This window comes from Protopterus annectens, chromosome 5.part1, assembly GCF_019279795.1.
Source record: "Protopterus annectens isolate FY-2018-M chromosome 5.part1, PAN1.0, whole genome shotgun sequence".
Taxonomy (NCBI): Eukaryota; Metazoa; Chordata; order Ceratodontiformes; family Protopteridae; genus Protopterus; species Protopterus annectens.
Genome location: NC_056736.1, coordinates 668882763 through 668904581, shown reverse-complemented (window position 1 = coordinate 668904581; position 21819 = coordinate 668882763). Strand labels below are relative to the sequence as shown.

The 21819-nt window shown below is 33.4% G+C and overlaps 1 protein-coding gene across 5 annotated transcripts in view; it reads left to right on the top strand.

Moving 5' to 3' along the window:
- The window catches only part of WASF3 (WASP family member 3), a 1314000-nt gene that overhangs the window by 31865 nt on the left and 1260316 nt on the right, over positions 1-21819 (top strand). The window lies entirely within an intron of this gene.

Here is a 21819-nt window from a genome sequence, read left to right as displayed (position 1 = left end):
GAGTGCTCTGAATTGTTTGGAATGTTATGCTTCCAGCCATTGGTAGATATTTAATAAAGTTATTTGCATTCATAAAATAAACAGATTATTCAAGACATAATTGCCCTGTATTTTAATTGTGGTATACTAATTTACTGGTTCAAACAGTGTATTTCAAAGGTATAAGCTACATGTCTGAATCCAAACACTACTTCTTTTTTCAGTAGATCTGGACTTCTTATCCTATTCTCTGCAGTGAGTACATTATTAGACCTATTAATGGCAGTAGTAATATTAATAGTAATGAGCTGCAAAACTACTACGTTTAGATCTTACTCGTTTAGAGAGTGACGCAAACAGTGTCAGTAACTGGTGGCAGCTAAACAGTCCAGACCAAAGTGCACCTGTTCTGTTTAGTGGCTCCTAGCAGACTTTGCATTTAGAGGCTGCCTAAAAGATAAGTCAGTGGAATAGATTAATGGGTGCAACAGAGGCAAGGTGAAGTCTTTAGGACCTTCCTCCAGGATAACCATAACCCAGTTTAGTTAACTCTAGTGCATGCGTAAAAAAACCTCTGGCACCTGCATAAAATTTTTGCATTTACTTTTTTAAAGCAGCCACAGTTGATAAATGTACATTGTTTTTTGTTTCATGGATGACTGCTAGACTGAAGAATCTTCTACTGAAATTTTGTGACTAAATGGTAATTTGTCAAAAAAAGAAAATTACAGTACCTCAGTAAAACAAGAGGCAGTGAGATCACCAAGCCCCTGACAAAAGTCAGAAATCAAGTGCAATTTTTACTGATCTGCAGTTCAGTCAAGTCTCATTCAGTGTTCATCTGAGTGGTTCCTGTCGGACTGATTGCCACCAAATGTTATGGGAAGACATTTTTCTAGTTCTTAGAGCAGATATTTTTGCCATATCCTGTGTTGTTTGCCAATCACTGACTGATTGCAGTTGGTACTATACAGCCATCTCCTGTTTGATGTTGTATGTGTACGTGTGTGGTTGAAGGTACTTTAATTGAAAGTAAAATCATCCAGTAGATAGCACCAAAAGCCTCTTTTACTGAAAAACTTACACAAATACTATTTTTGCTGGGTAGGAGCAAGCCTCCCTGCACCCCCACACTCCTGTTCCAAAAAACTAACAAAAGAAATCAAAACTGAGCAGAAGGCAGATGGGGTGGAATGTTTGTGGGTTTTTTGGTGTAACTGTATGTCATTTAGTTACTCATTACTGGGTGATTTCAAAGATCCCAGTTTGGATGTGTGTGTGTGTGTGTGTGTGTGTGTGTGTGTGTGTGTGTGTGTGTGTGTGTGCGTGCGCACGCACGCATGCGCATGTATGAGCATGCATGTGTCTGTAATGAACAAATATATCCTGCTTTTTGCGGTTCCTTCCTCCCTTAATGTATAAATTGGGTCAGTGATGTCTAAGCTTGGTTATGCAGCATGTCTGGGATGTACAGTCCATACTTAAACAGAAGGAGCTTCTACCTACTAACACAGCTATACTATGAGTAAAGAACTAAGTTTGAGGAATATGTTAGACCTACTAACAGAGTGAGCTGCATGAACAACATCCCGGTACAGGACAGATAGTGTTGTTTTACATATAAACAGCAAAGTGGTTCTGGCCACTCAGTCAGAGATGGTTCATCTCTGGTGATTGTAATGCTGAAGTGACATTTGCACCATGTACTGCCTCTTCTCGTCTGATCACAGTAAGTAATATATACATTTCCTGTGCAGTTTATTCAACTTGCTGGGGACAGTGCCAAGCTATATTCCAGCCATGTAGGCAGTCTAGATGATGAAGGAAACAATGTTTGATAACAGGAATTACTAGCCATGCCAGCACTGAAGGGACAGGGTGTCTTGAGGTTAAAATGTACCACATAAAGCTGTTGACATACAAGCACCAACCACCTGCTGTGTTCCATCTGTCCACTGCACTATGTCAGATGTTGTGTGGGGCTTTGTATGTGTACATATTTCAGAGGCTGCTTACAAAGCCTTTTCAGCCTTGGGCACATGTAAACTAGCTGCATCTGAGTTACTTTCTTTACATCTTAAGCTCAGCTGTTTGGTGTAGTGGTATACAGATGGAGTAACTGTTTGATATAGCATCCTAAGCATTTAACAAAAGCTGGATCAGCCAGTCATTGCTATTGTTCCATGTGTCGGTCTTCAGTTGTGTGCCAGTATCTTTTTTACAAATCTCATTATTAGTGTTTGATAATCTAGAGCTTAGAAAAAGTAACAACGAATTCTGATGATCTTTATTTATGAACATCAGTCTGTTATAAAAATAGGCAAATGAATAAAAAGGATAAATGAGAAAGCATGGCATGAAGGAAGGTGATTAGTAATACAGTTGTGGAAAGATCATATTACTATGAGAACATTTTATAAAAGTTGGTCTGAATGGTGAATAATTTTTCAGGAAAAATATTAAAAATATTTTTTACGGTGGCAATATGATGTGAGAAAATTAGAGAAGGAAAAATATAAAAAAAAAACGTAACGATGCATTGGAAGATTTAGCACATAATGATAGAAAGTACTCTAACAAATAAGAATTATGTGAAATAAATCAAGAAAAAATACAAGAATTGTTATATAAGCAAAGATATTTTGTACGAGGAAAAAGAGAAGTATTGAGTTACTTAAGCAACTTAGTTAAGGAAGATTTAAGTGTAATGAGAGAAATAAAAAAAAATTAAAAGGAGAAATATAAAGAACTGAGGAAAAGATTATGAATAGTATAATACAATAAATGTTTAAAGAAAAAAAGGAAGGTATTGAAAAAACACGGAAAGTCAAAATGTTAGAAAAAGAGAATACATAATTGGAAAAGGAGATTTTTTTAAATGAGCTAGATAAAGTATTAGGGCATGTAAATATAGACTTGGCTGCAGGCCCAGATGGAATAGGGTATGCAATGTGTAAAAATTTAAGAGATTGGCAAAAAATATATATATATATTTTTTAAAGATTTTGAATGTATGGTTAAATGAAGTTTTTAAGTATAAAGAATTATGTAGTGAAATACATGAATTTATTTGGAAGAATGAAGACAAGAGTAGAATTAAAAAAACTGGAGACCAATAGTATTGAATAATTATGAAGACTTGTGCTCTGGCACTTGTGTACCGTACTGTATTCTGCAGTCTCTGTACTTAGGTAGGGGTTCTTTTCTTACTGCAGTCAACTGTGTGTGTGTGTGTGTGTGTGTGTGTGTGTGTGTGTGTGTTTCTAGACAGCAGAGTAGACATGTGTATCCTACAGTTACTTCTCCAATTACATGGATTTCCAATATTTTTGTTGGGAGGTTGGTGCACTAGTGGTATACATTGCTTCATTAAATATGTATAAAGTGTTAAAGTGGATAATAAAAAAAGTTAGAGATTAGTAGTAAAACTATATAAATGTAATTATGATAAATTTGGGGGTATGGTAAAAAGAGTAAAAGAGAAAATGAGTGTATAAATGAAGAAATAAAATGTTACCTAGAAAAAAAGTATGTTGTGGAACATAAAAAGTGATGACTTAGAAAAAAGATAGAAAAGTATGGTGTACAAATGTAATGATAAAACATTGCTGTGTAAAACCATGGGAAAATAACAGGTGGAAAAATTAAAGCTATAAAAATAAGAAGTAAATGGTGTAATCATAAAATAAAATGTCAAGACTTTTTGTAGAGTTCTGGTAGTAGATAAATTGCCAGTAAATGGAAATATGCCATATGAAAAGAAAAGTGATGGAATGTTCATTGTCAAGAAGAATAAACTATGGAACGTTCTTTTGAAATATAAAAGAGTAAAAACATTATGGGTAAAGTATGCAAACATTTTTTTGAAGATATAAAAGCCGTCAATAAAATAAATACGATTATTATTACATATGGATATTATAACAATAGAAGTAAAAAATATGTTAAAAGAAAAGATAAAAAGTTATTTTATGTTATATGGGTTATATGAAATCAAAGAATAAATGAAATTGTATTTAATGGTAAATGGATTTTAGCAACAATATTAAGTAAAATGACATGGTTATGGAAAAAGGAGTGGGAGTTTAATAGGGATAAAATTTAGCATGATTGTAAAGGAAATTTTGAATATGCATAATCAGATTTGTATGTTTATATCAATGTACATATGTAAATATTTGTAAAATAGAAATATTTTGTATATAAGAGTTATTTTTGTATAGAAATAAGGGACCCCTAGTCTTTTGCGTACGGGGTGATGCGGTTGGTGGGGACACTTCCTGCTTTCTGTCTGCACACAAATGCAGCTTGGAGAAGCAGGGAGCAGTATGGAGAGTAATGATGTGTGCGATAATCTTGTTGAGAGCAAAGAAAATGATGGTGGAGTAAGGCAGAAGGCAGTAGAGCCTTTGCAAGAGAGTTTTCAACTGGTGGATGTATTAAATAAAACAGAGGAGATGAAGGAGAAAAGAGATGAGCTAGTGGATAGGCAGAAGGAATTGCTGGTGAAGGAGGTCAAGTCTTCACAGGACATGGAAATGTTGTTTCAGTTAAAATTGTTCAAGGGAGATACTGAATCGTAATCAGAGTATATTGTTACAACCCTCCAGTTGGAAGGTTTGCGGATGTTTACTTGAAAGATTTAATTCAGCAGAGTGAGCCGGGAAGGGAAAAAGCAGTGTCATGGGGTTGGGGTAATGGAGAGTAGCAAGAAGAAGAAGAAACAGTAGAAGACATAAGAAGAGAAAGGAAGAAGTCATATGCACAAACTGTAAGAGAAGGTGAAAAAAGAAAGAGAATAAAACAAAGATGAAAAGAAAGTATCATGCAAGAATAAGTAGTAAGAAGGAAAGGGAACTTGAGAGGTATGAAATATGGGACAATGTTATTGCACCACTAGGTATCATGCCCAGAGATGTAAGAGTATTTATTCATATTAATAAAGACTCATTTTGTGACATGTTTTTAAACCAGACAGTGGATAGAAAAATGTTTAGAACAATATGAAAAAAAAAAAAAATAAATGATAATCCTTGGAATTTATATGTTGTTCAAGCATATAACGGGCAAAAAATAAAATGTTTGTGCGGTTTCATACTGAAGTAGAAAAAGAGACTTTGATAGACTATTTAAAGAATGTGGGCAAAAGATATTATGGCCATTGCAAAAATTTATGACAACAGAGGTTTATGTACTGGGGCTGGGAATGTGGTGTTTTGCAAATGAAAACGTAATGCATGTACCTAGTATAATTAACGTAGATAGAAATAAAGGGTTTGTGAAGTAGTGGGCTCAATGAAAGACGTGCTTTTTTGTGACAAGAATGACCATTTGATGAATACTTGTGAAAAGAGAAAGTGATCTGATGTTGTCAATCCTCACTTAATCCTTGACTGTGGGTTCGGTTCCGTATATCGGAACCGACTCAGCCATTATTCCAGCTTGCTCCCTCCAAAATTCTCAAGCTAAGCATTATCCATAATGCTCCTCGCAGGATTACCCAAGCTCTCGTTTGCCACTTTCAGTGCCAGATGTGTCTATCAAAACAGCTCTCAAGCAAGCTAATTCTTCCCTTTTGTAAATAGGATTTTTCTTTAAAACTTTGAGTAAATGGCTTAAAGACTGTATAACTTTTGTTTATAACAAAAAGAAAGTGCAACTACTGGGACCTGTTAAAGCACATTCAACAATGGTAGTAGCTGCTTCTGCAGTTTTTCATTACATAGCTTCTATTGGTGATATTTGTGCTGCAGCTACCTGGGCAACTCCTCATACATTTGTTACTCATTACAAGCTGGATCTGGTCTCTAGGGGACGAGTGTCATTTGGCTCAGTGGTGCTCAGGAATATTCTTCCGTGAGACCTCCCAGGATTTAGTAGCTGGGGACTCTGTCCCACTGTTAATGATTAAGTGACGATTGACAACATCAGATAAAGAAGTTATGTCTTGCCATAATGTTCCATCCGTGTTGTCGATCTTCACTTATCCTGGACATCCCCATCCTCCTTCCCCCTGACCTTCAGTTTCTTGGTGGAACGGATCTTTCCCAAAAGATTGGTTTTCCCTTTTTAGGAATACAGATATGGTCTCTGGTCTGTTGCTTTCTGTCTGTCACTGTTTTATGGAAACTCGATCTGAAGTAATCCTGCGAGGAGCATTATGGATAAAGCTTAACTCAAGAGTTTTGGAGGGTGCAGATTGGAGTAATGGCCAAGTCTGTTCCAATATACGGAACCGAACCCACAGTAAGTGAAGAGCGACAATACAGATGGAACGTTATGGTAAGACATAACTTCTTTTTTTATTTGTGGAAAAACAGGTCATGAAGCAAAAAGATTTGATCAAAAATGTATAAAATGTGAACAAATGGGGCAGTCATGGATGGATTGTGATGAAAGGAAATAGGGTAAGGGAAAGGAGACCAAGTGAAGGAAAATGTTATGGAAATATAGAAATGGATCAAGACGAGAAAAAGGATAATATAACATTAAAGGTCAAAGAGTTAATAATATATGAGGGATATGAAAGGTGAGTTAAAAAAAAGGAAGATGAGTTTAGTAATTCAAGTGAAGAGGGAGATGCGAAGTGGGTGATGTTTAAAAGTAAAAGAAATTCCATTGAAAAAAGAGTTAAGGATAGAAAACAAAGATATAGGTTTGGGAGAGAATAAAAAAGGAAAAGGATGAGAATAATAAATATTTTTTTTTTCAGAAGGTGAAAGTCTAAGACATAAATATGAGTAGTATAAAGAATGTAAAGAGAAGGCTAGGTGTGTTACAGTGGGGTGGGTCTCTTGGTATGGATATTATAATATTATTAGATATGATAATTTTAACAGCAGGAGAAATTAGATGAGTGAACAAGTTATGGGAAGGTAAAGTCATATGGAATATAGGAGAAAATAAGTGCTTAGGGATAAAAATTTTTAGTAAAAAATCAATAGACGTTTTGGATTATATGTTAGTGATATTAGGAGGAATGACAGTACTAGATGTAAGACCCAAAAACTATATATATATATATATATATATATGTATATATATATTTATATATGTGTGTGTGTGTGGGTATATATATATATATATATATATATATATATATATATATATATATATATATATATATATTTATATATATGGGTCTACTTCAAAACATCTAAAACCCATAACATCGAATTTCATAACCTTGAGACCAGAACATCTAAAACCCAAAACATCTAAAACCCACAACATCGAATTTCATAACATTGAAAATGTGCATCAGAACATTGAACACTACAAATCACATAAAAATAACATCCCCTCCACATATAACAACACCAAACTACTAAACACACTTTTTACTACGTTTCTGCAGGGGGTGCAAGCCCCTGCACCCCCCATGTGAGAGCCTCCCCCATAAATTGAATATACCAATTCCGAGATCGTACTACAGTGGGGAAAAGTTAATTTCATAACCATACTGTATCACTATCACCATAAAGATTGTACACATAATGTCTATATCACTTACCTGTATGACCTAAAAAACACATACAGAATGGTAAAATAAACACTATATAAAGAGTATTAATTCCTACACTATATAAATAATAAATATAGAAATGAAAACTACATCTCATAGTGATACCACAAGATTAACAGATTAAACTATAACATTTACATATCTCCTGATAAACTATTACATATTATACATTTTAGATGTTATAAAATTCAATGTTATGAGTTTTAGATATTATGGTTTTTTAGATGTTCTGGTCTTAGTGTTATGAAATTAGATGTTATGGGTTTTAGATGTTTTGAAGGGGACCTATGTGTGTGTGTGTGTGTGTGTGTGTGTGTGTGTGTGTGTGTGTGTGTGTGTGTGTGTGTGTGTTTATATATATATATATATATATATATATATATATATATATATATATATATAAAATTATTGCAATGTATGCGTAAGTTTTACAAGAACAAAGGGAGATAATGTTTAACAAGATTCTTAAATTATATTAGTATTAATAGGCAAATAGTACTGGTAGGAGATTTTAATTCTGATTTAAGACAAAGGAGAAAAGAAGGGGCAGATGTGAAGATAATTTCTGAGATATCAAAAAATTGAAAGTTGTATTTATGGAACAGTAAACAATGGCTGTATGTAAGAAGTGATTTGAGAACAGAAATTGATTATTTTATGATTTCAGAGAGTTTAAAAATGATATACAAAGGGATAAAAATAACAGGGTTTTCAGATAATGCATTTGTTTGGATAGAGATGCAAGAAAAATAAGGATATGTAAAAATAGGTAGAGGTATTAAAAGAATAAATGAAACAGAATTAAATCAACAAGTGAAAAAATGATTATACAGTCATGGAAAGATCATATAGATATGAGAATGTTTTATAAAGATTGGACAAGTTCGTGGTAAGTTAAAAGAAAAAATATAAAAAAACAGTTTTAGACTGGCAAAAAGTAAAAAAAAAGACTATAAGATAAGTATAATTATAAATATATTAGTTATCAAGCATTTAAAGATATTATAAGTAATAGAGAAGGATTTATGGAAAAAGAAAAAAAGTTTTAGGAAATGAATCAAGAAAAAAAACTATTACTTAAGCAAATATATTTTTGCAAGGAAAGAATGAAGTGGCACCTTACCTAAATAAAATGGTCAAAAAATAGGAAAGTAATAAAAAAGAAGTAAAGAATGAGAAATGAAAGATGGTGTCTACACAGAAAGAAATAATGAATGTAATTAAATAACATATTATGAAAGTATTTTCAGAATGTAAAACTGATAGAAGACATAAATAGCAATTAAAGATATTAACCGAAGAAGATAATGAAGTAATAGAAAAAAATATCAGTGGAAGAATTATTAAACGTTTTGAAGACAGTAAATGTAGAATCAGATACAATATTGGATGGAATTTAATATTTAATGTATAAAGATATGAGAGATGGCAAAAAATGTGTTCTACAGGTATTAAAAGAATTGTTTGAGAAAGGAATTGAAGATGAAAGAATATGTATGAAAACAATGACATTTGTATGGAAAAAGGTGAAAAAATAGGTATTAAAAATTGGAGACTAATAATGCTGAATAATTTAGATTATAATATATTTATGAAAATAATAGAGAAAGGAATAGAAAGCAAGGTAAATAAGTTATTAAATGAGACAATATTTGGGATAAAAGGAAAAGGGAATCAGGAACATTTGATGATAATAAGGGAAGTGGTTTATGATGTGATAAATAGAAATGCAGAGCTTAGAATCTTGACAGGAGATGTGAATACAGCATTCTGTAAGATACAACATAAAACATTATGGGAGATGTTAAAAGAGTATAACTTAAATAAGAAAATAATTAGTATATTTGTTTCTGTGTACAATAAGAATAAAGTGAGAGTAATCATACATGGCTGGTTAAGTGAGGAGACAGAAATAAGAAATAATATAAGACAGAGGTCTCCAATAAATATTTGTATGTTTTGGAGAATATATAGACTGATGTTCAGAAAAAAAGCAGATTTAATTAACTTGGTAATATTGGGTAAAATAGCATATTTAGCAAGTGTTTATAGTACCAAGGGAGTATGAAAAATAATTACTGTCAGAGTTGTTTTTATTTATATGGGGTCAAGATTAAATTCAGTTAGAAGAGGGATACTGTGTGTTAAAAATCATAAAGGAGGATTGGAGTTAATTCAGCCGATTGTGCATATAGTATCATTGAATTTCTGTAAGTATTGACATGGTTAAAGGAAAAGACAATACATTGGCAACAAGGATAAGGAAGGAGAAATATAAAGAAAGCTGGGAGAAACTCAAGTATTTAAAAAGAGGGAAAGGATATTAAAGTGCAGAAATGTAAATATATCAAGAGAAAATATTGTGGAAAATCAGTACGGATAACGCAGAAGAAAATAAAAGGGAATGATACATAAGTATAATGAATAAATACTATTATGTCTTTCCGAGGAGACATTTGGGAGAAAAAAAATAAAAGCTATAAAAGCAAGACTAGAAAGATGTGAGAGATATTCTGAATGTACAGTTTTTGTGGATATTAATGTTAAAATAGCTTCCAGTAAAGGCAAATATGTCATATAAAATATAAGAACAAATTTGTATTTATTGTGGTAAGGTAGATACTACTGGAAATGTTTTTTTTTTCTTTTAGAATGTGAAAGAGTAATGCTGTTATGGCAGAAAATGTGTGAAAAGGAAAACATAAAAGTTTTGAAAAGTATAAAAGGTATAAATAATGACATGATGAAATATAGGTATTATGGTGATAAAATTTAGGGATAGCAATAATTTAAATACATTGTTTTGTGTAGTATGGATTATTTGGAATGAAAGGATGAATGAGATAAAATATAATGGAAAATGGAAATTATCAGAGATTCTGAAAAAAAATACAATTTTGGTAGTAGAAAAAAGTATGGGGGAATTAAGAAAGTGAAGGAGAAATGTTAGTGTGGTGAAAAAAGTGCTGTGAATAAGGTAAAAAGTGTAAATATTTGTAAATCATCATAAGTAATTTATATTTGTTGTATATATATATATATATATATATGTGTGTGTGTGTGTGTGTGTGTGTGTGTATTATATATTATGGGTTTTAATAAAGGACTCCTACTAGTTATTGTTGTGTGTAGGACCCATTTTAGAGGAGCACTTCCTGTTTTCATTCAATGTGCAGAGGTAGCACAGAGCAACAGAAAGTCAAATGGAGAGAGAAGGAAATGATGGAGTGGTGAAAGAAAAGAAGGAGAAAGCAAATATTGAGATTGGAGAATGTGTCCAGGATTCTGAGGAAATGTTTTACAGAAACCTGTTTGATGGAAATGAGTCAGCAAATGATTGACGTATAATTACAATCCTCCAGTCAGGCGAGTTCCATGATGATTTACTTTAAGAAATGGTGGTGCAGAGCAAGTTAGAAAATGAAGGAGGTGTTTTCTGGAGGGACATTGTGGAGAAGATACAAAAGGAGGATGCAGAGACATTCCTGAAGAAGAGTGTCGAGATGGAAAAGAAAACATATGCAGAGAAAATCAAAGAAGACAAAAAAGTGGAGTAGCACAAAAGAAGACAGAAGAAAATGAAAACTGGAAGTACATGGTAAGGATTCAAAATAAAGAAGACAAAGAAATGGGCAAGTATGAAGTGTGGGACCATTTAATATCTCCTTTGGGTGTTAAAGCACATGAGATAAAAGCATTTATTCTTATTAAGAAAGAAACATTTTGTGACATATTTGTGACCACTCTTTCAATGGAAAATTTTCTTGGAGAACATGAAAAAAGAAAGATTATAACCCATGGAATCTTTATGTAATAAAAGCATTTAACAGGGAAAGAAAAACAATTCATGTACAATTTTGAACAGATATAGACAGAGAAACTTTGAAAGGGCATTTGAAAGCTTTATGTAAAGAAGTATGTGACATTGCAAAAGATTATGACAAAAGTGGTTTATGGACTTGTGGCTTGGATTGTAATATTGTGTTAAAAATAAAAAAGAGAAAAATATACATATACCAAGCATGACAAATGTGGAGGGGAAGAGGGGCGTTGTAATATTCTGGGCACAACCTAAAGCACATATATATATATATATATATTTTTTTTTTTTTTTTTTTTTTTTTGGAAAAGAAGGACATTTGACTAGTAACTGTGACAAAAGAAAATGTTATATTTGTGGGGAAATAGGACATGATGCAAAAATGTGAATTGAAATTTTATAAATATAACAAAATTGTACATTTATGGATGGATTGCAAAAATTAAAATAAGAGTAAAGAAAAAGAAAGAGAAGAAAATGAACAAAGAGAATACATTTTAGAAGTAGTAGAAACAGAAGAAAAATAGATGAGAAAAAATAATGAAGAGGACTTAGGAGACATTTCTGAAATAAGTGACAAAGAAGACATAAACTGTGAATTAATAAAAGGAAAAAAAAATTTGGTAAAAAAGGTAAAATGCAGAAAAGGAAAATTTAAAGGGATAAGTACTAAAGAAAAAGAAAAAAAAATGGATGAAAAAGAATATATACAGCTAAAGATTAGGGTTTGGTATAATGGTTAAGATGTTTGACTCAAAGACACAAGGTACAGTGTATGATTTTCACCTTTGGAAAGGGAATTGGTTAGGCTTAAAATGGTGTATTAAGAAAATTGGCCTAGTAATTAGCTATGACGTTATTAAACAATGAATGTAAGGAAAAGGGGAAAATGAAAATGTTAGTGTGCTGTCTGTAAATATGAATAGTGTTAAGAATATAGTAAGGAGAATAGGAAATTTAGAGTGGTGTAATGCATGTGATGTAGATGTAATTATATTAGAAAACACAAGATTCTTAAGAAATGAAGAAAGATTACAAACAACGAAACTATGGGGAGGAAAGATAATCTGGAATTTGGGAAATGAGAGATATTAGGTTCATAGGTTCATAGGTTAGTACTAAGCTAACTGCCCTTGTGAGCCATTTTAAACTTACTGTATTCTGTAGAAATTCAGTAAAGATATTAGATGCAACTTTAGCAAAAATGAGAAGATTAACCATTGTAGACTTAAAATGGAAAGAACAAGTATGTAGAATGATAACATTATATGCTTATACTAATTGTTAAGAAAGGGAAAGCTTATTTAATCAGATTTTAGACTATGCAGTGATAAGTATAAATATTATAATAACAGGAGACTTTAATTGTGATTTAAGTAGCAAATGTAAAAAAAGGGAAATGATATAAGAAAAATGTTAGAAGTTATAAGATGTGGTAAGTTAAAACTTTAGGACAAACATTTATGAGCTTACAAAAGGGGTATGTATAGGACCGAAATAGATTATTTTATAGTATCAGAAGGTTAGATTATAGAAGGAGAGGTAATTGAAATAGGATTTTCTGATCATCTTGCAATATAGTTAGAGATAAAGGAAGGCAAGGAATATGTAAAAGTAGGCAAAGAAATAAAAAGGATAAATGAGAAAGCATTGAATTAAGAAGGAAAGAGATTAGTAATGCAGTTAAGGAAAGACCATATTACTTTGCGAACATTTTATAAAAATTGGTGTCAGTGGTGGATGATATTAAGGAAAAATATGAAAAATGTTTTGCAGTGGCAATATAATGTGAGAAAAGTAGAGAAAGAAAAATATAAAAGCATATAAAGATGCATTAGAATATTTAGAACATAATGATAGAAATTACATAGACAAAGAACAAGAATCATATGAAGGAAATTCAGAAAAATACAATAATTATTATATAGTTAAAGATATGTTTTACAAGGAAAAACAGAAATATCGAGTTACTTAGATTAATAAAGGAAGATGGTAGTGTAATGAGAGAAATAAAATGCGAAGGAAGAAATAGCAAAAACTCAGGAAAAGGTTATGAATAGTGTACTAAAGTATGTACAAGAAATGCTTAAAGAAAAAAAAAGAAGGCAGTGAAAACATGTGGAAAGTAAAAAAAAGGTTAACAGAATAAGAAAATAAAAAGGAGATTTCTTTAAATGAGCTAGATAAAGTATTAGGACAAGTAAATGTGGATTCAGCTGCAGACCTAGATGGAATAGGTTTTGAAATGTATAAAAATGTAAGGGACTGACAAAAAAGATTTTGAATGAATGGTTAAATGAAGGTTTTATGTGTAAATAATTATGTAGTGGGATACTTAAATTCATATGAAAGAAGGAAGATAGAAGACAATTAAAAAGGGTCTATATTAGATGAATGAACGATCAAAATGTCGAGTACAACATGCTCAACACATTTTGATCGAACGGTCACCGAATAGAAAACTAAAAAGCCTGAATACAACTAAATTGAAACATTTTGTTTGCCCCACACCTTCCCTATACTAACATACAACACACACACATACAACACATATAAACTTCTACATGATCACACCATTCAACAACTTTAAAACCTAAACACACTCTTCTGCGTTTAAAACAAAGTGGGGGGGCTCTGCCCCCCACACACCCCTAACTAAATATACCAACTGTGAGATTGCTCTACATTGGGGAAAGGGCAATTTCCCAGTAATTGCAAAACAAATACTTACACAAGTAAAGAGTTTGCTTACCTAGCGTCTTTATGTCACAAGCTACACTCACTACCATGGCCAACTAAAATTTTTCGAAACTCCAGTTTTTGGCATTTGTAGATTCCGATTAGTTGAACGATTGATCAAAGTGTGTCGAGCATGTTGTACTCGACATTTTGATCATTCATTCATTGTTTTACTAAGCAATATGAAAGCAAAACCAAACAATATAATATGAAATTAAGTGGGGGGCTTTGCCCCCCCCACACCCCCCCATACCCCCCTAACTATATATTCTAACTCTAGGGTTGCACTACAGTGGGGACGGGGACATATTCCATTTACTTGCCAATAATACTTGTCAGTCAAATGAAGTGTCGGGCAAATGAAGTGTCGGTCAAATGAAATTTCAGTCATTTGGTCTTGGGCAAATGGGTGTCAGTCAATTGGAAGTTAGGGCAAATGAAATAGACCCATATATATATATATATATATATATATATATATATATATATATATATATATTTGGTTCCACTTCTAACCATTGAAATTTCAAAACATTGAAATTCTGATCATCGAGACCAGAACATCGAATTTTGAAATATCGAAGGTTACAAGTGTAACCAAAAAAAAAAAGAAAAATAAATTGTAACAATTGTATGCAGGGGGGCTTCATCCCCCTGCATCCCCCCACACCACTACTTTAATATTCCAACTCTGAGACTGCACTACAGTGGAGTAAAGGGAAATCTCCCGTTTAGTGCTATATGCAGAAGCGCTAAACGGGAGATTTTCCATACCCTATCTGTAGTGCCATCACACAGATGGCACATAGACATGGTGCCCTGCAAAAACACAAACATTCTCCCACCTACACTTACCTTTTTTCCCCTTCAAACCTTCGATGTTTTAAAACTCGATGTTCTGGTCTCAGTGATCTGAACTTCGATGTTTTAAATGTTCGATGGTTTGAAGGGGAACCATATATTTATATAGATATATATTTATTTATATATGTGTGTATATATATATATATATATATATATATATATATATATATATCTACTCTCTTTCTCTCTCTCTGTATATATATATATATATATATATATGTGTGTGTGTGTGTGTGTGTGTATATATATATATATATATATATATATATATGTGTGTGTGTGTGTATATATATATATATATATATATATATATATATGTGTGTGTGTGTGTGTGTGTGTGTGTATATATATATATATATATATATATATATATATATATATATATGTATATAAACTCCAAACCAATGGTGCCCGATGAAATGTGCTTGAAGAATAAACATCCACGCAACAAATACTCCGGCACATAAAAATAATAAAAGGCAGTAGAGCTAACAGAGTTTATTCACCCAACAGTCTGCCACCCAGACCGGTTTCGCGCATGGCGTCATCACTCTATGTCTCACTTTAACGGTATCCATATAATTAATGTACTTGCACATTTAAAGCAGCATAAACCCACTGTATATGATCTAACTAATTGAAATCCAATACCACCAACATATTCAATGTTATTTTTTCAGCAGGAGAGGGAGTCAGGGACCATTTCTGAAATGCTATAAGGTTTGAATACACCACCACACCTATTAAAAACCTTTTATTATTAAAGATGTAATTAAAATATGTGAATGTATAGTTAAAAATGGTGGATAGAAGTCCCTTATAATCCATTAGCAAATGATACCCACTTTCGATAATTCTTCATCAGATCATAAAATGTTTGAGACTCATTCATTGTTTAAAAGAAATAATCCTCCTATCAAAAGCCATAAAACAGACCAACGCCTTTCATCCAGCAACTAATCAAATAAGTCAATCAAGAATTGATAGTGATTCTTAATATACTTTACACACAACAGTAGAGTCCGTAGAGGAAGGGAGGAAAAGGAGGGTTATGGCAGTGATGACATACAAAGCTCTGGAAATGAGGAAAGGGGTGAAATTCTAAGAGTGTACATACATAAAAGTAAGCTGAGACAAGGGGCTAGTAAACATTATGTTAAGAAATGAAAAGGATAGTCTTGCTATTGGCAGATTAATTGTGAACAACTTCATTAATGAATGACTCCAATTACAGATTTTACATTTTTGTATATGGACAGTAGCTCATATTCTCTGTTTACTTGATATAAGATTACTGATTTACAATAAAAAAGACAGACTGAGGTTATTTAGGGAATAAACTTGTTTGGAGCTTTGCAAGAGATGTATGCTCTGGTATAGCTATCTTATTTTATAAGTTCATAGGTGTATACTAGGCTAATGACTGCTTGGACCCTTATATGCCGAGCCGTGCAATTCAAATCTGGCCCACAAATTTCATTTATGCTGATTTACTGACTATCACTGTCCAGCAGAGACATTGGAGCCAAATCAGAGTTGAATTTTTGATTACCCATCCGTTGGTCCAAGTTGCTCTTACTTCGCAAGAATTACAAGAAAACAATATTTACTGACTTTTCTCTAAATGTCACAGGCATCTTAGATACTACATTTAAGTAGTCTTCATAGGTCAAAGGTAAGAATCAAACCCTGTACCTTGTGTCTGTGAGGTAAATACCTTAGCCGTTATACAAACTCCATTTTTTTAATCTAGTTTTTTTAATCTAATATTTCTTTGTTAGAGTTATTAATTGCTATTCCAGGGTGAATTCTTATTAGTGATATGCAATTCTGGGTGAGATTTTTAGACTGTTATTTATTCTTCTACCAGAAAAAAATCTGGAGAAGATGTATTTTATGTATTGCAGCTTTATTTTAAGTGGTACTGTCCCGTTATATAATTTTAGAAGACTGAAACTGCCATATGAGAACCAATAAAAAAGTGCAGATATAAAGTTCCTACACGAGATGTTAGACTTTAGCAATCTTGTTATATGACCTTACACAGGGCCAGTTTATCATACAGGTAGATTATCTACCAAGATTATTTTTCTTATACAGATTCTTTTCTCTTTAATTTCATGTATTCTTATTCATGTAAATATAACTGATTATATGACGTTGGTATTTGACATTGTTAGCAATATATCTAGTTTAACAGTTGGTAAAGATATTAAAAAGTTAAATGGGCAGATAAAAAGAACAATATACAGTGGGAAGATATTACGGGTCTGTATTATGTTGCCGAAAAACCTTTACAGTGAACACCACCTCGTGGATACATTTTCAGCGAAATTCACTTCTGCGATTTGCTGTATACCTACAGGGCAAAGACTTAGTTGGCCAACTATACAATTTTGCCCTTTTGTCCACTGTAGTGCGATCTTGGAGTTGGTATACTTAGTTGGGGGGTTCCCAGAATAGATATTAATTTAACTAAGCAATGATATGTTATTCAAGGTTCTAAATAAGAAGTATCTTCTTTTTTAATAAGAAATTAAAAATAGATTCTGAATTAATGTTGGTCTTGCTTAATATTGATGGTGTTATGGCACTACCCAGTCTAGAATAATGTAGATAGTGGAGACTTAGGGTCAGACCTTTTTTTCTCCGTGTCCTTCACATTTCTGCAGAAGACATTAAGGTATTAGACAATCACATATCTTTGTCAGAATTAGATTCTATTTTGCTTGACCTTTCTCTGATTCTTCCCTAGGTGTAGATGGCATTACCAGGTCTGTATTACCATGTTGACAGGGCTGTTCATCTAACGCCCCTATGTCAACACATGTACACCGAAATTCCTAAATGTTGAACAGCCACAAAAGAGATTTTATTCCCAGGGGAAAAAAAACGCTGGGCCATTGTTGGGAATTTACCGTTTTCTCCACTGTAGTACAATCTCAGAGTTGGTATGTTTATGTAAGGGGGTGTGGGGGACACAGCCCCCCACTTCATTGTGTCTGTTGGTTTGCTTTGTTTTTTTGTTGACCCAGCGATTTTTTCCCTGGGAAAAAATAAATTTTTTAGCCTTTCGATATTCAGGTATTTCGGTGTACATGTGTCGACGTAAGGGCATTCGATTAACAGCCCTGGTGACATGGTAATATAGACCTGCATTACCTGTGAGTTCTATAAGATATATCTTAGAGACAGAAACTTGCTTTTCTGAATGTAGAAAATGAATAGTTAAATAAAGGTATGACTAGTGAGTCTGCACGTGATAGTGTTATAAGATTTATATTTACAAAGAAAGGGCACAAAGAAGATATTCAAAATTGGAGGCCCATTATATTAACAAAAACTATAACATTTTCTGGAAAATATTACAAGTTAGACTAAGTTGTGTTTTCTTAAATAAATTTCATACAGGTCTTTTTGAGTGAAGGAGAGGCAGAGTAAAGAAAGGTTAGTAGTGTTACGTGAAATCCCTGATAGTATTACTCAAACAAGAAAGGCCTGCTTATTTTATGTGATATCCAGAAAGCCAATTCTGTGCAGTATTTATAAAAATTCCTGGGTTAGGTCTTTAATAAATGGTCACATTGGAAGTAAAATTAAAGTTTGTTGTGGTTAACAAAGACTATAAGAACTCATGTTCCTATTAAAGACACTTCTGCAGGAGATAGGCTCATTTGATACCTGATGATGTCTCACAAGTTGTTTGCTTTGTCTTCTGTCATTTGGAAGCTCTTCCTTCACAGGAGGAAGCCTTGCTGCATCTGGTTTGCATTCCTTATCAATGCTAGATGCATCAAATTTTATTTCCTCATCTCTAGGTGGGTAAAATGTCCCAGGGATACTATCATACAGAAATAGCCCGTAAAACTACTTTATTCTCTTTCCCAGTTCCCCTTACTCTGACATTCATTTAGAATACCAAACAGAGCAAGTCCAAAGTAATTTCATGGCATAATTCTTGCCCTGACTAGAGTGTTTCCTTTTGCTGTAATCTTATCTTCCAAAGGAGGTTGTATGTGTATGATTTTCTAAATAACACGGCTGGGAAAATAGCTTACCACAGATACTTCTAGGGGAGATTATTTTATTTTATTTATTTTATTTTACATTTGTTGACTGGGCTAGTCTGGCTGGATATATGTCCATTTTCAGCAGACCCGAGGAGAAAAGCTCCACTATATATACTAGTAAATAAACATAAAAAAACAGCACAGTAAGAGACAAATATAAAAATCTAAAAAATACATGGCTAATTACAATATCCCCCCCCCCCCCAGAATGCCTCTGAAATCAAAATTGTTACCACCAAATGTACACCCTTGCAGTAACCTTTCTGAAGTTGGCCCAGTATTAAGCTCTAACAAAAACATTTAACAAAATCTTTCTTGTAGGAAGACTGGATTAGTAGAATGGTTAAAAAGTTAATGGCTCTGCAATTAATTGGCTCAAAAACTGGTAGTTTTATATAACTCCAAGAGCATGTGTTTTGCTGTCCGACAGTGATAAAACTCCCTTGCTGATGGATTCATTGCTGGGCTCCATACTGTTCAGTATATTCTGTTCAGAAACAAAAGTGGACGGCCCACAGATATGCAGACATTTGCAAAGTGAGAAGTATTGTTTCCGCTACTACAGATGCATGATCAGTGTGAAGATAGGTGGAGGTTGCCAGCCTAGCTAGATAGAATTTTGTAGATAATTATGTCATTTGTAAATATTAATCTAAGCCACAGGCTTGTTCTCTTAAATGTGACAATACTGTATTGGATGTTGAACTGAAAAAAAAATGTAACAACAGTGCACTCTGCTGTAAGAAAGCTGATAAGTCAACCACTGTGAATTTTTTTGATCTAAAACTCAGAGCCGAGATTCTAGAGGGAGGCATTCTGCCTATTGTTTTGGGGCCAGAGTTAATGGCTAGAATTTACTTGCATAATTTCTTTTATTGCTCTGGCTTCCTGACCAGCTGCAAGATCAAAAGGGCTATTAACCTCTGAGTTTCTGTTAGTCTGGGAACCAGAAAGAAATGATGTAATCTGAAAGGAATGAGTGGTACTGTGTTATCAGTTTAAGGACAGAAAGAATGAGGGCATTTAGCATTTATCTTGAGAACATCCAACTCACCAGCAATGCCTATTTTCTATATGTAAGTTTATTTTAGAACTGTGTTTTCTCTTAGATATAACTAGGAACTAGGAAGATTAGATTAGTCTTTTTTCTGTATTGATGTCAGAACTTTTCTACTGTATTATTTTAAGTATTTCTCTGTGATATCTGAACTCTTGACTAGCACTGTGTAGTAAGAAGTATTGTCTTGTGTTTTTATTATTTTTTATTAAATATTTTTAAACCTTTCAACTGTGGCTGTTTTGTGTAGAGATGATTTAAGCTCTAAGATTACATTGCATGTATTTAGTGATATTGTACAAAGCCACTCCAAATAAGCCTTGCTGTTCAATCACACTTACCATTTGGATAATAATATTGCACAGTATAATTGGACACCCTTTCATAAGGGCCTTTTAGTAGCTGATAAATATTAGTGGGTGGTGGCAAGTGGTACTTCCGTATAGTCTGGGTAAAAGGGGCACAACTGGAGACCCTGTGCCAACCTTCTCCAGGAGTGCCTGTGTGGTTGTATAAACTCTTTATCTCAAAGTGTGTGTTTGTCAGCTACTTGGGCAGGGACACAAAGCACTGGTTGGACAGAGAGGGTGCTGAAGGTTTTAGCTGGCTCACTAGACTGAGATCTGGACCCTATAGCTGTTCCAGTGGGGAGTCTTATTGGGGATCTGGAGAGAAAGGGAGAAACCAGCCTCAGACCGACTGTGATCTCTGTTTGCTCTTAAGGGAAATTGTACTTTACTGTGGGTGTATTTGTTATCCTTTCCCTATATGGATGCCCCTCACTGGTGTTAGTGGTGAAGACTGAGGCTCCTTGATTGCCGGGCCAGTGCACGGGCAACACAATGGGTATTACAGGTGGTGTAGACACTGTACTCTTGCTGTGCTCTGGTAGTAGTCTTAATAAAAAATCTATAAATTTTTGTTATTAAATTGCTGGTCATGTACTCAAAACTGATACTGTTGTAAGAAGGCTAGATACACTTAACAGATAGTAGTTTTAGCTTGTTTTTAGCTTTGATCAAATTGCCTCCATACTAGCCAGGAAGGCATTTTGGATAGTCTGTCTAACAGTAGAGGAAGCATCAGGAAATAGTTGTACCACTTTGTTTGAAAGTGATTTGACAAAGTACAGTACAACTTTTTTCTGCTTGCATATTGAAACACCTTATACACCTAAAAAGTCAAAGTTTCTTACTAAATAACATGGGTGTAAAATTTAAGCTACACAGATTGGCTGAGGGAGCTCTTAACTGTACTCGGGTATTAAAAGGTTCCTTAGGAGTAATCTTTGTCTGGTCTTCAATGGATTGGTTTACCCATTCGTTTTTGAACACGGTGTTTGAAACCACAGTCACTGGGTTTAAAAGCATGTCAGGTAATTTGTTGCAAACATCGAGCATAAACAACTTCAAGAAGGATTGATATATTGCACAGAATTTGTCTGGATTAGGGAGCAAGTCAAACTTGGAGTTAAAAACCACATCTCTCTGTCTACTTTTAAGAAATTTTCACATGATTTTATTGGTGATAAAAAGTACAGACTCATGGTTATTTCATTTTAGTTTCTATAAGATTGATGGAATTAGACTGATACTTTTACAGGGCACTTTATTATTCAAATTTCTTAACAATCAAGCTGTTTCTCAACTGACAGCTAAAATAACAAGACCCCCACCCCCCACAAACAACCACAGAAACTACAACAGCTCTGCCCCCTACTGAAGCTGCCAACACCAAGCTTCTTTGCACAAACCACAGTTTCTCA